We start from the raw sequence: 14,680 nt of genomic DNA, 5'->3' as shown, positions 1-14,680 counted from the left end.
AAAAAGTTTGCCCACCCCTGATCTATACTAATAAAAGTGTAATATGCTAATTAGACTGGATAGACCAGGCATCTTTTGGTCATCCAGTCTTCCTTCTGGATAAAGCCACTGTGGCAGGGGCCTAGGCAGAGGCGGTTAGGAGCAATCAGGCCAGCAGGGGAGAGCAGTTAGGGGTGATAAGGCCGGCAGGGGAAGGTGGTTAGGGGTGATCAGGCCAGCAGGCAGAGTGGTTACAGGCAATCAGGCAGGCAGGCAGGTGAGCGGTTAGGAGCCAGTGGTCCCGGATTGCGAGAGGGTGTCGGACTGTGGGATTGTGCCTAAACTGGCAGTCGGACATCCCCCGAGGGGTCCCAGATTGGAAAGGATGCAGGCTGGGCTGAGAGACTCCCCCCCATGCATGATTTTTGTGCACCAGGCCTCTAGTAAGGTATAAAAAGTACATAGCATATTGCTGGACATGGGACTCAAGGTGTTATGATTATTATAAATGGGACTTGGCTCTATCATCATATAGAGCAGCAGTTCTCAACCTGTGAGTCGAGACCCCTTTGGGGGTCGAACGACCTTTTCACAGGGGTCACCTAAGACCATCGGAAAACATATATATAATTACATATTGTTTTTGTGATTAGTCACTATGTTTTAATTATGTTCAACTTGTAAAAATGAAAATACATCCTGCATATCAGATATTTACATTATGATTCATAACAGTAGCAAAATTAGTTATGAAGTAGCAACGAAAATAATTTTATGGTTGGGGGTCACCACAACATGAGGAACTATATTAAAGGGTCGCGGCATTAGGGAGGTTGAGAACCACTGGTATAGGGCAAGGTGGAAAAGCCTTGTTTTGTTTATATTTGTGTCCACTAGGGCCTGGAACCAATTAGGTTTAATAAAGCTTCATTAATGTGTTAATATGAAAATATAACTGTCACACTTTGTCTTAAAAGAGATGTTTGGGTTGAACTCTCAAAACAAATACAAAAACCCATTTCCACCATTTAATAACTTTTTTAGCAAAATAAAAAGAGGTACATATATCTACTTGCCTGGAAAAAAAATTCCAAAATCAAAAGCAATTCAGCATTTCTTGACAATTTCAGAAGAGCTTCAGTTAAAATGGCTTCCACCACTGGAGTCCATATTTTTGCAATATAATCTTCAAACCACAGACAGGGAAGGAGATTAGCTCAGCTTTTTCACAGCTCATAAATTGTAAGGTTGTCAATGGAACTATCAACCCAACGTACTTACCTCCAACAGGATGTGTTGGGCTTTATCTTCCTGCGCAACATAGCTTTGTTTTGTTAATGTAAGTTAACATAAAAAGCCGTTGAAACCTGAAAAGAATTTTTGTGAGTTTATTTGATCCAAACTGCAGACATAGGCCGGGAAGCAGAACCTCAACGAATTGAGATAACGCTCCGGAGAATGGCGGGTTACATTTGTATTTATACATTGCAATCAAAGGACGTAGGTGGGTTACACGAAATCCATTGGTGATAGATTAAGGAGGTGGGATAAAGCAAAGCAGGGGAAACCCCTGGGACTGGATAAAAAGTAAAATGATGGACACATACTTAGGTGGGTGCAGGATCAATTAACATAATAATGAAGGAATTTGTAGTATCTGTCCTGGTGCCCAGCACATTCGGTTGTGCCCCAGGGGCTCCAGAAAAGGAAGTTACAAGTTACTTAGACCCGTGGTCAGCAAACTGTGGCTCGAGCCACATGCGGCTCTTTGGCCCTTTGAGTGTGGCTCTTCCTAAGCCTTAGGAGTACCCTAATTAAGTTAATAACAATGAACCTACGTATATAGTTTAAGTTTAAAAAATTTGGCTCTCAAAAGGAATTTCAATCGTTGTACTGTTGATATTTGGCTCTGTTGACTAATGAGTTTGCCGACCACTGACCTAGACATTTCAAGGGTATGTCATCACAGATGCAAAAAGACAAATAGGCTCAGTTAAGGTAAAGGTTGACCTTGTCAGTGAACATACTGGCCTAGGACATAACTGCTTTTAAAGTTTAATTTCAGACCATCCTTTGTGGTTACTTTAGGCCTCTGAGTTTGCAAGACTGCCATGCAGGCCTCCCTGAGCTCGTCAGGTCAGCATGTGGCCCCTTTCGTCCACAGTTTTAATAGACTGATTACTGAACACTATTTTGTGACACACAGAGGTCTGGGATAAAGCAATGAGCAAAAGTTAAAAGTCCTCGGCTGGAAGGATCTCTCTCACTTTCTTGGTGGCAGGTCATGGACTCATAAGGTCTCCAAGTTATAACTCACGAGGAAATGGCGCAAGTGTACTCTTGCGGTTGGGGAAGTCTCAGATGTTGACCCTTGAGAAGGGACTAGAACATCCAGGAGTGAAAGGAAAGCTGGAGGACGTGTTCTTGCCCCAGGGAACGGCAAGCGCAGTCCTGAAGTGGACTGAGCCTGCGTGTTGTAGGAACAGGCGGAGAGCCAGAGGGGAGAGTGAGGGGACCGAGCTGGGGTGGGGATGAGCTAGGCAGGAGCACCTGCAATATCCATCGGTATTTGCTAGCCTGAGACCACCTCTAAGGAAGCTAAGGTGTGCAACTCTCTCCAGGCCACACGGGGCCGGATGAAGCCGATTTCCAACAGTGCAGCTACGGAGACGCCTTTCCTACCAGGGTAGGGCCACGGGAGACTCCCGCAAGGCATGGACTGGGTCCTGCCCTCAGACCAGCCCTCGCCTCCGGGCCGGGGCCCGGGCGGATCGCGGGGGTGGACCTCGGCGGCCCCCCGCCCGCGGGCGCTGCATCGGCTGCAGTTACCAGCAGGCGGTGTAGTGAGCGCGCCTGCAGCCACCGCCGCCAGCCCGTCCCAGCGACGAGGAGAGAGGAGGGGACCGGAAGGAGCCGCTGGTACTGCGGGAAGTGGCAAGAGCGGGAGGCGGGGACCCACCTGGAAGCGCCGTGGCCCCGCCGTCGAGCTTCCTGCGGCGGCGGCCACCCGAGCAAGTGGTGTGGTGGGGGTGGAGAGCGGCCACTGCGGCGGCACCTCCCCGAGTGGCCCGCGGAGACCTGCTCCGCTAGGAAGGTGAGAGGCGCTCGGGGCACGTGGTGAGGGCCAGACGCGGGGGAGGGGAAATGGGAGAGGAAGAGGGAACTCGGGGTACATTCGGCTCGGGACCCGGATTTGGAGTAGAGCGCCGGGAGGGGGTGGCCTGGAGGCGGCGGCGGCGAAGCCCCCACGTGGGGCGGGGGTGCGCGCGCACGTGTGCGCGGGCGAAAGGGAGCCGGGGAGGGCGGCGGGCGCGCGCGCTCCGTAGCGGCCCACGTGACGGGCACGCTGAGCATCGGCTTCCACGTGACAGGCGGGCTGAGGTGGAGGGATGCTGTGTCTGTAGTATAACTGGTCATTCAGGGATTTTAGGGTTGTTTGCTACTTATCTTTTATACTAGAGGAAGTAGGGTGAGAAATGTAAGGCGGAAAAGACTTCCTGCCCTTTCTCTGTTGTACACAACATTCTTCAGTCGGTTCAGGAAACACTTTTTCACTGTCGAACTACAGATTTTCCTGTACCGCCATGTTCTTGGAAACTCGCGAGATGCTAGTGGGTTTGTATCGCGAGATCTCTCGATTCTCGCGGGACCTTGTTGGCAGAGCAGTTGCCCTGGATGGCGGAGCCCTGGGTTCCCGGGGCCTGGGACCTGCAACTCTTTCTACAAGGCAAGTTGTTAGGGAGGGGCCGGGAGCGAGTGCCTCTTGGTATTGGGAGACGTGCTGTGTCAGCTTCCTCTAGTCTGGCAGGGAATACCTTGACCCCATTGAGGCGGGACGGTCTTCTCCTCACCCCCCTGCGGGCGCTCCGCCACCTGCACTGTGCGTCCCGCACCCGGGCACCCTCTGCCCCTCGCAGTCATAGTTCCACCCCCGTCCCAACTCGCTGGAAGTCTGGAGCCGTGCTCGTGCAGACGTGATGATTCCATTGGATACTGTTACTCTTACTTTCAAAACGTTCTTGTTAGTTTTGCTCCTTGTTGCCATTTTCTAAAGAATTCCAGTCCTGTTAACCATTCTGTCGCTTGTTCCTGCTGCGGTACCTTTCTCCACTGGCCGTTCTCAGGCGCTAAAAACAGAGCGCCTTTCATTTCTTCCTTGTGGGCATCACTTACTCCTGTTTATTTGGGCATTGATCATTCTTACTTTTGTGTTTACAATAACTTTTGGCAGTTTATGGAGAGACCCTTTATGTCTCTGACAGTGCCTGATATCAGAATAAAATTGTTCTTTTCATCTTTTGTACGTACGTGCCTATTGACTCATCATTACCGATAAGATTTTGATTACTGTGTTACGAGGTTGCCATCTTTGATGTTCAGGGATGGTTGTTTTAGGTTACATTTTTAAAGTAATAGTGGAATGTTTTAAGTCAAGTTTTTAATTAACTCCTTTTCATAAACTTGGTTATCAGAGTTTGAGTTCAATTTTTCTCCAATGAGTTAGTCATCAAATTAATTTTTCTCCCAACTCGAATGGCTTATCAAAAATGAATTACAGTAGACTTTTTTTCATATTCTTGCGCATTCTTTGGATTTATTTAGTATTCTCAGTGGGGAGTTAATTACAAAACGAACCAGATAACTAGGTAATCCATTCGTATATATTTTTTAAGCTACAAAAGTGTTATTTGCGTCTACACTTCATACAGGGAAGGCTCCCTGTTACACTCTACCAAATTGCCTTCCCCAGTCCTAAATCTGTGACCACTCTTAGCGATAGTTGGGCCATTATTTCAGCTGTTTTCCGTGTATTAATTTGTTTTCTTAAGGAAACTGAGGGGTGTTGTTTTAAGATACACTATTACAACATTAGCAATCAGTACAATTTTTCCTACTCAACTTTTATTTAGTGATATATGCCTATTGTCTTGACTCATGCATTCTTGCTTTAAAAAATACATTTTTTGTTTGTACAGATTTTTGGGTGGTGTAATTTTGTGAAAGTATCTTGAATGATAGCATTATTTTTTGTGCTAAAGATTTAGTATCCTAGGAGCTTTGTAAAAATAAAGTTTATGTAAAATAGGACTTAAGGAAAAATATTTTATGACTTGGGATCTTTATTTTTATACTTAATATTTGAATTATATACTTACCCTTACATGCATATGTTTATATTTTATAATACCTATATATTCTAAACTATAAGAAAAGTATCTGTATAGTTTTCTAGAAGTTTTACTAGTAGAAGTTATCAGCTCAAAGTAATTGTTCTGACAGTGAAATATAGTGAGTGAGTTTAACAGAAGGATGGTTGATATATCAGTAGGTAGTATAAATATACATATAATTAAAAGTTGCTAAGCAGCATTTTGCCACTGTTGTTTTTTTGTATTTTTCCTCCCAAATTTACCAGCATTATTATTTATTAGACCTGTCACATAAAAAGAAAAGTCTTGTTCTTGGGTAGTGTGGTTTTTCAATTGTAATAATTCCGGCATATTGGTTATAGTTAATAAAAGTTATATTTGAGAGAGATGTGATGTGGGAAAAAGGAAAAGGAGATATGGGAATGTATAGGTTGATACTGAAATGGAATTGGAGAAGTTGCAGAGTAAAGAGGATAGTAGAAGGTTGACAGAGACATGCTCCAAGAATAGACAGGCTCATGTTGGTTGTTGCAGGGCAAGCTGGATTGACCAGAATTTGGAATCAGTATTTGAGGTAATTTTTTTCTCTTAAATAATTTTGAAGACAATTTTCAGTCCTCCCCCGAAATTGCCTGATAGCTATCACCTGTCATAAAAAGTCAGCAACTGAGGTTGATATTTAATTGAAGTTATACTTAGGTGTATAGCCCTCTTGTTAAATAACATTTATTGAATAAATTTTATTGTTTTTAAAAGGAAATTGTTGCCCTTGGCTAGGTTGCTCAGTTAGAGCGGCCTGCCATACTCCCAGTGTTTTGGGTTCGATCTCTGGTCAGGCCACATGCAAGAATCAATCAATGAATGCATACATAAGAGGATCGATGAATCTGTTACCCTCCCTACCTCCCTTCCCATCTTCCCTCCCGGGAGTTCCCTCCCTCCCTCTCTCCTTTCCCTTCCCCACACTTTCCCTCTATCCTCCCCCTTCCTCTTTCTCTCTAAAAATCAATACAAAAATAAAAGTAGGAAATTGTGAAAATTACAATGGATTCAAAGGTCACAACTATAATGGCCTTTGCAAAGGCATCTACAAAGTTTTGCTTAGTAATTGGGTCTTTGGTAGTTCTCCTGTGCATCCGATCTTCACAATAATGTATGTTCCTTATGCCAACAACTTTGTTTTATAAACTGCTTTTTGTAGTGGGTGTTGGGAATTACCAGTCTTGCAGTCTGGTACAGACTGAATTATCTAGTACTGGGAAGAAATATGCTGAGAAAATCCAAGGAGCAGGAGAAATGTAACTTACATGATTTGAATGTGCTCGAATAAAACTTAACCAAGACATTTTATTTTCCTTTTTGTCCATTATTACTGCTATAGAAGTGATCTATGACAGCTAATGAGCTTCAGTATTAGAGAAAATGGATAACTGATAATATAATACTGATTTGTCCTCACTTGGGTTTTTTCCCTAAGGTCTAACACAATGTTAATTTCTATAGACCTGTAACATTGTAAACTATACATTGTAATGCCTATGTTACCTAGTAATTATACCAAGACTATAAGTTTTATTTCTTACCTTTTGAATCAGTGTCCAAGAGAGATTTCAGTGTTCAAGAGAGATTACATATTGACCAGAAACCTCAGTAAAAGTACATTGCAGCCCTGGCTGGTGTGCTCGGTTGGTTAAGTGTTGTCCTGCGTACCAAGGGGTTGCGGGTTGGATTCCTGTCAGGGCACTAGCCCAGGTTGTGGGTTTATTTCCTGTTAGAGTGTTTAAGGGAGGCAATCAAATCACTCTCTCTCTCCCTCTCTCATTGCTATTTCTCTCTTTTCTCTCTCCCTCTCCTTTGATCTCTTTAAAATCAATAAAAATGAAAACTTTTTTAAAATTTTTATAAGAGTTTATTTGAGTTAAGATCAAAATAAAAACATTTTTAAAAAAGTACCTTGCAGGTAGGTGCTTTAAAAAAATCTATCTAATTTCATATGAAAATTCAGTCTGTATTAAGCTACGAAGAATATTTGCTAGAAGACTTTTTGACTTTTATAGTAGCATTTAATCTAGATGTGTTACACATTGTGGTGCAAATTTCTGTAGCTAATACCTTGATAAGCACTGTAATTATACGTTAAAAAACAGTATCAGTAAATATTTCTCAAATTCCTAAGCCTCTACTTCTAAAACCATGCAATATGGACTTTGCTATTTTATTCAAACTTATTCTTCTCACCTCTTTCTGTTTTCCTTTTTAGCTGTTCTTTCTAATTTATGTAGGTAATTTTGCCTTGTCCGAGACAAGTGAGTTGAGTAACTTTCCCTGAGGTGACTTAAACTATGTATTTTATTATTTATCACTTTTTTGGAATTCCAGTATATTTATTTGTTAGTAATTTAAGGACATTTTGAGTGCTAGTGATGACAGCTACTATAAACAGGGATCTTGAGCCTTCAAAATAACTAACCAAGTAAAATAAACCTATGGACTTTATTCAGACGCTGCTAATTGCAGTAAATGACTTTAAAGTTTGCAGCCCTAACAGGGTTGGTTATCTGATTTTTTTAGCTCACAGGTTATCCACAGAATTGGCCATTGGAGTTAGGCACACTGACAAGTTGAACTGTCATCTCATTTCAAGGGAGAAGGAAGAAGAGCTATTAAAAAGAAGATGGAACTATAGAAGTTAATAGTATTTTAAGGCCATTACCTGGATGGAGGCAGTCTTAAAATCATTAATTTCTTAACGAATCTTATATTGTAGAGATGTATATAGTACGTGATGTGTCATAGTGGTAACATCAATCGTAAATAAACCTTTATTCCATGTACTGTGTTTAAGGAAATAAGAAATTGGTGTCTTTTAAAAAGATTGTTATAAGAGTAACCTTTTTCAGAGCTTTGTTAATGCATTTCAGTTTCCTAAGAAATTCATTTACAGAACTCATCTGATGATACCAAATAAAAATGGTGCTGTTGTGTATGGAATTTTCTCTAATTTTATTGCCTCTGTCTACTTATTTCCTTAGTTAATATTTCAAGGGATTATCTTTCAAATAAGGTTCTATTTAATAGTATTTAATATTTGATGCTAATAGTAATTAACCAATTGTCTAAAGAACATTTGTTCTCTAGAACGTTTGTTGAAGGAATTTTCAAAAAAGATTAGAATTAGTAAATGTCCTTTCTGCATTTTTCAGTTACATAGTTTTGAGCCCAGATATTGAGTCTTTATCCTCAGCACACTGAGTGTCCCAAGATGAGAAATGTTTCATTTTGTTACTTTGCTTACCTCAGTGTTTCTCAACCTTCCTAATGCCGCGACCCTTTAATACAGTTCCTCATGTTGTGGTGACCCCCAACCATAAAATTATTTTCGTTGCTACTTCATAACTGTAATTTTGCTACTGTTATGAGTCGTAATGTAAATATCGGATATGCAGGATGTATTTTCATTGTTACAAATTGAACATAATTAAAGCATAGTGATTAATCACAAACACAATATGTAATTTTATATGTGTTTTCCGATGGTCTTAGGCGACCCCTGTGAAAGGGTCATTCGACCCCCAAAGGGGTCTCGACCCACAGGTTGAGCACCGCTGGCTTACCTTCTTAGTTTCTTTTAAAATGTTGAGTTAAACCTCATGCCTCTTTGGTAGAATGATGGTAGGTAGTGTTTGATTTAGCTATAAAGGGTGTGTGTTTTAATGATTTTAATAGCTGGTTTGAGAATTTTAAAGCTTGGGAAATGATATAACTATATTAACATTTTGATAGGCTTCTTCCAGTATTTCAAATATATATGTCTTAAATTATTATAGATAAAACATTTAATTTCATGCCCAGTTTTTTAACCTAATGTTGGGTAACATTTTCCCATTTTCACAGTCAGTCTTCATAATTATTATAATAAATGGCTGTATGATGTTCCATGTGTAGATGAATCATTTCTCCTGTTCTAACATTTTGCATGTATAAATAACACTGTGAAGGATGTTTATACATGTTTTCTATATAAGTATTGCTGTCTAGTATATTGCCAGAAATGATTTTTAGCTCACATTTTAAAGGCTCTTACAACTAATTGTAATATTTATAAAAAGTATCAATTTATGTTTATAGTAAAGTGGCTGTTGCTCTGTACCCAACAATAAATATTATTTATAAAAACTTAATAGGGTGTAAGTCATACCACTTTTTTTCTTAGGTTACTAAGGTGAAACATTACTTGGTGGTTAATAGATGTATTCATTTTGTGAATTTTTAAGATAAATAATTTAAAAATTAATGTAAACATACCTTTTGACCTAATTTTGTACTACTACTAACTTATGAAATTCCTCCTCCAGAAATGTAATAAAAATGATTTAATGCTGTTTCTTTAGTTTTTCTAAGTTATATTTAAATAAATTTAAGTTTTAACCTCATTTGGCATTGGTGTGAAGTGAGAATCTGAATGTTTTTCCTCCAAATTGATGATTGTCTTAACTCTATTAAATAATCCTTTATGTTTTCATTGCTTTGTTTCATTTTTACATTTTAAATGTTTATAGTTAGTACTGTTTGTTTTTATTTGAAACTATAAAAATATTAACTGTTTTTTAGATGATTATTTGACATGTTTAATATAATTTGCTCTGGTCTCTTTATTGTTTCCTTTCTGATTGATTTTTAAGAGCACTTTATAAATTGAGGATAATAAAGCTCATTCTGTACAAAACAATGTTTTATAATTTCTTTTCTTATTAGCCACAATTTTTAAAATAATTCTTTTTCCATACTCCAGAATTAAGTAGAATTCAGTGAAGCAGTTTCTCCTTTCTTGAACAGACAAAATATGAAACTACTTTAAGAGTTCAGTACTAGAGGCTATAAAGAGAAAAACTACTTTGGTAGATTTTTGTAGAATTAGAGAAATAAAATGCTAAGATCAGCAATTTAGGATGTGTGCTTAAGGTATTTCCTTTACTAAATACAGTAATAGACAAGTTGACATCATATGCTTCTAATATATTTAATGACAAAGTGCTAATTGGTAGTTCTAGGACTCAAGTTATAGAATCACAGTATCTTTCTTAAGTTGTTAGGAACAGTGTGGTGCATTTACTGTAATTTAATGAATAATAGAATTTTAGATGACTCTCAGTGAGGACATCCATGTCAAGGAGGGCATTTTTAATATTGAAAGTTCTTATTGTTTAGAAAGGAGTGGTCTTTTTTTTTCTTTTATGAATTAATTATTCAAGATCTTAAAATAATCATTCTGAAAAGATGTATTTATTTACATTTTAAAACTGAAGGCTCCAAAGCTGCTATTTTAACATTTTCTGCTGTTTACACATTAGTGTGATTGCATTAATGCTAGGAAGAAAAATCAGATTAAATTTAAGTGAGAAACCATAGCAAATATTGGGGAAAAGATGTGTGTCTTGTGTTTGGGGTCACATAAAGAGAATTGCAGGTGAAGAGCTTGATGTGATGAAATTTCCTTCTACTTTGGTTTGGCATGAGATTTAAAGGGATTGGAACATAATCTCTACCTTTTATTTCTACTGGAATTCAGCTACCCCATAAAGGATGAGTTGATTTGTGAAATGGCACAGAAATGGTCTAGGAAATAGCAGGTGCAAACTTCTGGCTCTTATTTATCCTCTTTACTAGTTTTTTTTTTTTTTTTTTTAATCAGAAGTTTAAGGGAAACAGATCAGCATTTTTTAAAATACATTTCCCATTAGTATGCAGATTAATGTATTTCATAAGAAAAGTGAGATAATGCTCTATTTGGCTTGGCTGTATTAATAGAGGTATCTTCCTCCTGAAAAAGGTGTGTGTGTGTGTGTGTGAGATTTATCTACTGATATCCTTTGAGGAACTTGAATACTTCTCTATATTAACTCTCTAATTCTCTAGGCCCTCCTAGACCTCTAATTCTTAATCTTAACTCTCTCCACTGAATAGAATTTTAAAATGTTTTTTGCAGTAATGTTTTATTTCCTGAGGGAGAAATTTCCTCCCCCCCCCCGCTTAAAAAAATAAAATAAATGTGATTAAAACATAATACAGAAAGTTCCCATAAGTCTACAGTTCAGTGAATTTTCACTATGTGAACACACCTGTAAGGAGTTGAACATTGTACAAAGCCCAGAAACTGTCTTGAGCCCTATTCTGGTCATGAAAACTCCCCTTTCCCCCATGAGAAACCACTATTTTGATGTCTGGTACCATAGAATAATTTTGTGTGCTTTTGAACTTTAATTTTTTTTATAACCATTACTGCTTCTTTATTCTGTTTTGATATGAGTAACCTGAGAAATCCTAGGACTCAATATTTATACCTGGAGATTTCAGCACTTTGAATTAGACTTTTTTCTCCCGACATTCAGTTTTCAAGAACTCCCTGGAAGGGAAGGGGTTGGTCACCAAAGAAAAGCCTTTGCTTTCAGATTGTGTGGTAGACCTGTTTGTGTGTTAATGTCATTGGTGGCCTACAACAGCCCCTCAGCTTTTATTTTATTTTTCCACTTAAATTTTTTGTTTTGAATACTTTAGTACAGCATTCCTGATGAGCTAATGGCTTTTTGGACTTTTATCCTATGACTTGGCAGCTTTCTTTTCATTCTTTGAATTCCTTTCAAGCAATTACTCATTTCCATTCTAATTTGACAGAAACCCTCTGGTATATCCTGTATTATTTATCCCCAAGAAAAAATCCCAGTTTAAGTTTAAGGCATTTTACTGTTAAAATACTTATTTTATATTTATGAACAGTACAGAATTGTGGCATGCAGATTATAAAATCAAATTGTAGGCTAACTAAAAAGTTAAGAATCAGCTGAGAGACTTTACTTAGTATTCCCTTTCAGACTGATTTCATGTGTAAGTGCAATTTTCTTATCAGAAATCCTCCCTTTGTATTTTCTATGCCTCCCATTTTACTTTCTTAATTTTAAAGAAAGGCATAGTAAAAGATTTATTACTGTGTTCATGCACATAATTTTTCTTTCAGATAAGTCTCATGATTAGCTTGGAAGATACACTTAATTTCCTTTATAAATAAATTTTGATTACTGTCAGTTGTTACTTTAGAGCCAGAATATTATAAATAGCTTATAGTTGTTGTTGGAATTAGCTATTTTGTTTCAGAATAATTTAAGATTAACACCTACTTACATTTCAGACTCTAGTGATCTTGTATTTGCTGAGCTTTTGTGGAAATTTAAGCAAACGTTTTGACTAACATTTCTTTAAGAAGTTATGGGTTTTTTTTGGCTTGGAGATTTTTAAATGTCAGACTTTGGGAGGGACATCCTGTTATAGGAGAACATTATCTCATGAAGAATGAGGTAGAAAATAATTGACTTAGGTCAGTGGTCGGCAAACCTCGGCTCAGGAGCCACATGCGGCTCTTAGGCCCCTTGAGTGTGGCTCTTCCACAAAATACCACGTGCGGGCGCGCAGGTACAGTGCGATTGAAACTTCTTGGCCCATGCGCAGAAGTCGGTTTTCGGAAAGGAGATAGACGAAACAAGTATACAAGACGAGTGTGGATGGGAGAGTTGGAAGGGGTCGACCTCAGTGAACATACCTCAATCAGATTGAGGACGTTTTTAGCAAAGGCCAGTTTAGGAATACACTAATTAAGTTAATAACAATGTACCTACCTATATAGTTTAAGTTAAAAAGTTTGGCTCTCAAAAGAAAGTTCAATCGTTGTACTGTTGATGACTCGGTTGACTAATGAGTTTGCCGACCACTGACTTAGGTAATGGTTATGGAGTTTCCACTAGATTTGAATAAATGCTGTTTTTACTTGGCTAATGAGTCAGGATATTTTCCAGTTGGACCTAAGCCACATATATATAGGTAGATACTTCTCTTTCTGTAGTTAGCAAAATTTCACCAAAGAAATTCTGTTTTTTATGCAACTATACAGCATTGGTTCTCAAACTTTAACATGCATCATAATCACCTGGAAGGTTTATTTGTTTTTGTTTCTTAAAAATAATGGATGGCCAGGCGCCACCCCTAGAGTTTCAGATCTAGTAGGTTATGAGACCACACTTTGAGAACTAATACTAGGGTATAGTCAGGGCACCTATATTTAATCAAAGAAACACAAACACCTCAGAACTGATTCTGATGTACATCCTAACTGAGAACTTAAGAGCAGTAGTTCTCAAAATATGGGTTCTGGCCTGAAAGGTTGCCAGTTCCATTCCTGGTCAGGGCACATGCCAGGATTTCAGTCTCCATCCCTAGTGGGGGGCATGCAGGAAGCACCTGATTGATGTTCCACTCTTGAATAAATGTTTCTCTTCCTCTCCCTCTCTCTCTAAAAATCAGTTTTAAAAATCTTAAAAAAAAAAAATGAGCCTGGGTCCAGCGGACTTTCACTCAGTGGTTGAGCGTCAACCTATGAACCAGGAGGTCACCAGTCTGGGCACATGCCCAGGTTGCGGGCTCAATCCCCAGTGTGGGGCATGCAGGAGGGAGCTCAATCAATGATTCTCTCTCATCATTGATGTTTCTGTCTCTTCCTCTCTAAAATCAATGAAAAATATTTTTAAAAAATATGTAAATACTTATAAAATGAGCCTGGGAATAGCAGCATAGCATTACTTGGGAACTTGTTACAAATACAAATTCTCTCCAATTCAGATGGAACCCAGAAATCTATGTTTTAAACTAGCCCTCTAAATGATTCTGATGTGTGCTGAAGTTTGAGAACTGTCTTAGTAACTCAAAAGTGCCCTTCCTGGTAACTCTCTGGGCATTTACTAGAAATGCAGATCTCAGCCCTAGGTGGTTTGTCTCAGTGGACAGAGCATCAGCTGGCGGACTGAAGGGTCCTGGGTTCAGTTCTTATCAAGGGCACATACCTCATACCTCCATTGCAGGCTTGATCCCTGATCCCTGACTCGAGTCAGGGCTCCAGATTAGGAGGCCACCAATCAATGTGTCTCTCTCACATTGATGTCTCTCTCTCTGTGTCTCTCCCCTTCCCTTCCACTCTCTCTAAAAATCAATGACAAATATCTCAGGTGAGGATTAACAACAACAAAAAAATGCAACTTTTAGGACCTACCCAAATCTTCCCGAATAACAGAATCTCATTTTAACTAATTTCCCAGGCAGTTTGAATGGATATTGAAGATTGTGAAGGACTGCTCTGGATAATTTTTTTAAAAACATATTTTTATTGATTTCAGAGAGGGAGAGGGAGAGATAGGAACATCAATGATGAACAAGTATCATTTATCAGCTGCATCCTGCACACCCCCTACCGGGGATTGAGCCCGCAACTGGAGCATGTGCCCTTGACGGTAATCGAACCCGGATCTTCCAGTCCATAGCCCAATGCTCTATCCACTAAGCCAAACCAGCTAGGGCTGCTCTTAGATAATTTTTTAAAATAATACTAATAAAATTTATTGAAAGTTTTCTGTGCTACATATATAGAAATACTGTATTCATTATTAGTTCTCACAACAACCTTTTAAGGATGGTTACTGTTACCCTTTTTCTGCATATGAGCAAGTTGAAGC

General features: G+C 38.9%; 1 protein-coding gene across 8 annotated transcripts in view; it reads left to right on the top strand.

The window, feature by feature from the left end:
- The first annotated feature begins 2,940 nt into the window (after window positions 1-2,940).
- ZZZ3 (zinc finger ZZ-type containing 3) overlaps window positions 2,941-14,680 on the top strand; it is a 119,866-nt gene continuing 108,126 nt past the window's right edge. For all 8 annotated transcript variants that reach the window (XM_036347407.1, XM_036347413.1, XM_036347412.1 and 5 more), the window contains exon 1: window positions 2,941-3,073. The gene's annotated coding sequence lies outside the window, so the exon portion shown is untranslated. The remainder of the gene's footprint in view (window positions 3,074-14,680) is intronic.

The sequence above is a fragment of the Myotis myotis genome, unplaced genomic scaffold (assembly GCF_014108235.1).
Source record: "Myotis myotis isolate mMyoMyo1 unplaced genomic scaffold, mMyoMyo1.p scaffold_m19_p_2, whole genome shotgun sequence".
In the NCBI taxonomy this organism is placed as follows: domain Eukaryota; kingdom Metazoa; phylum Chordata; class Mammalia; order Chiroptera; family Vespertilionidae; genus Myotis; species Myotis myotis.
This window is presented reverse-complemented; position numbering and strand designations above follow the sequence as displayed.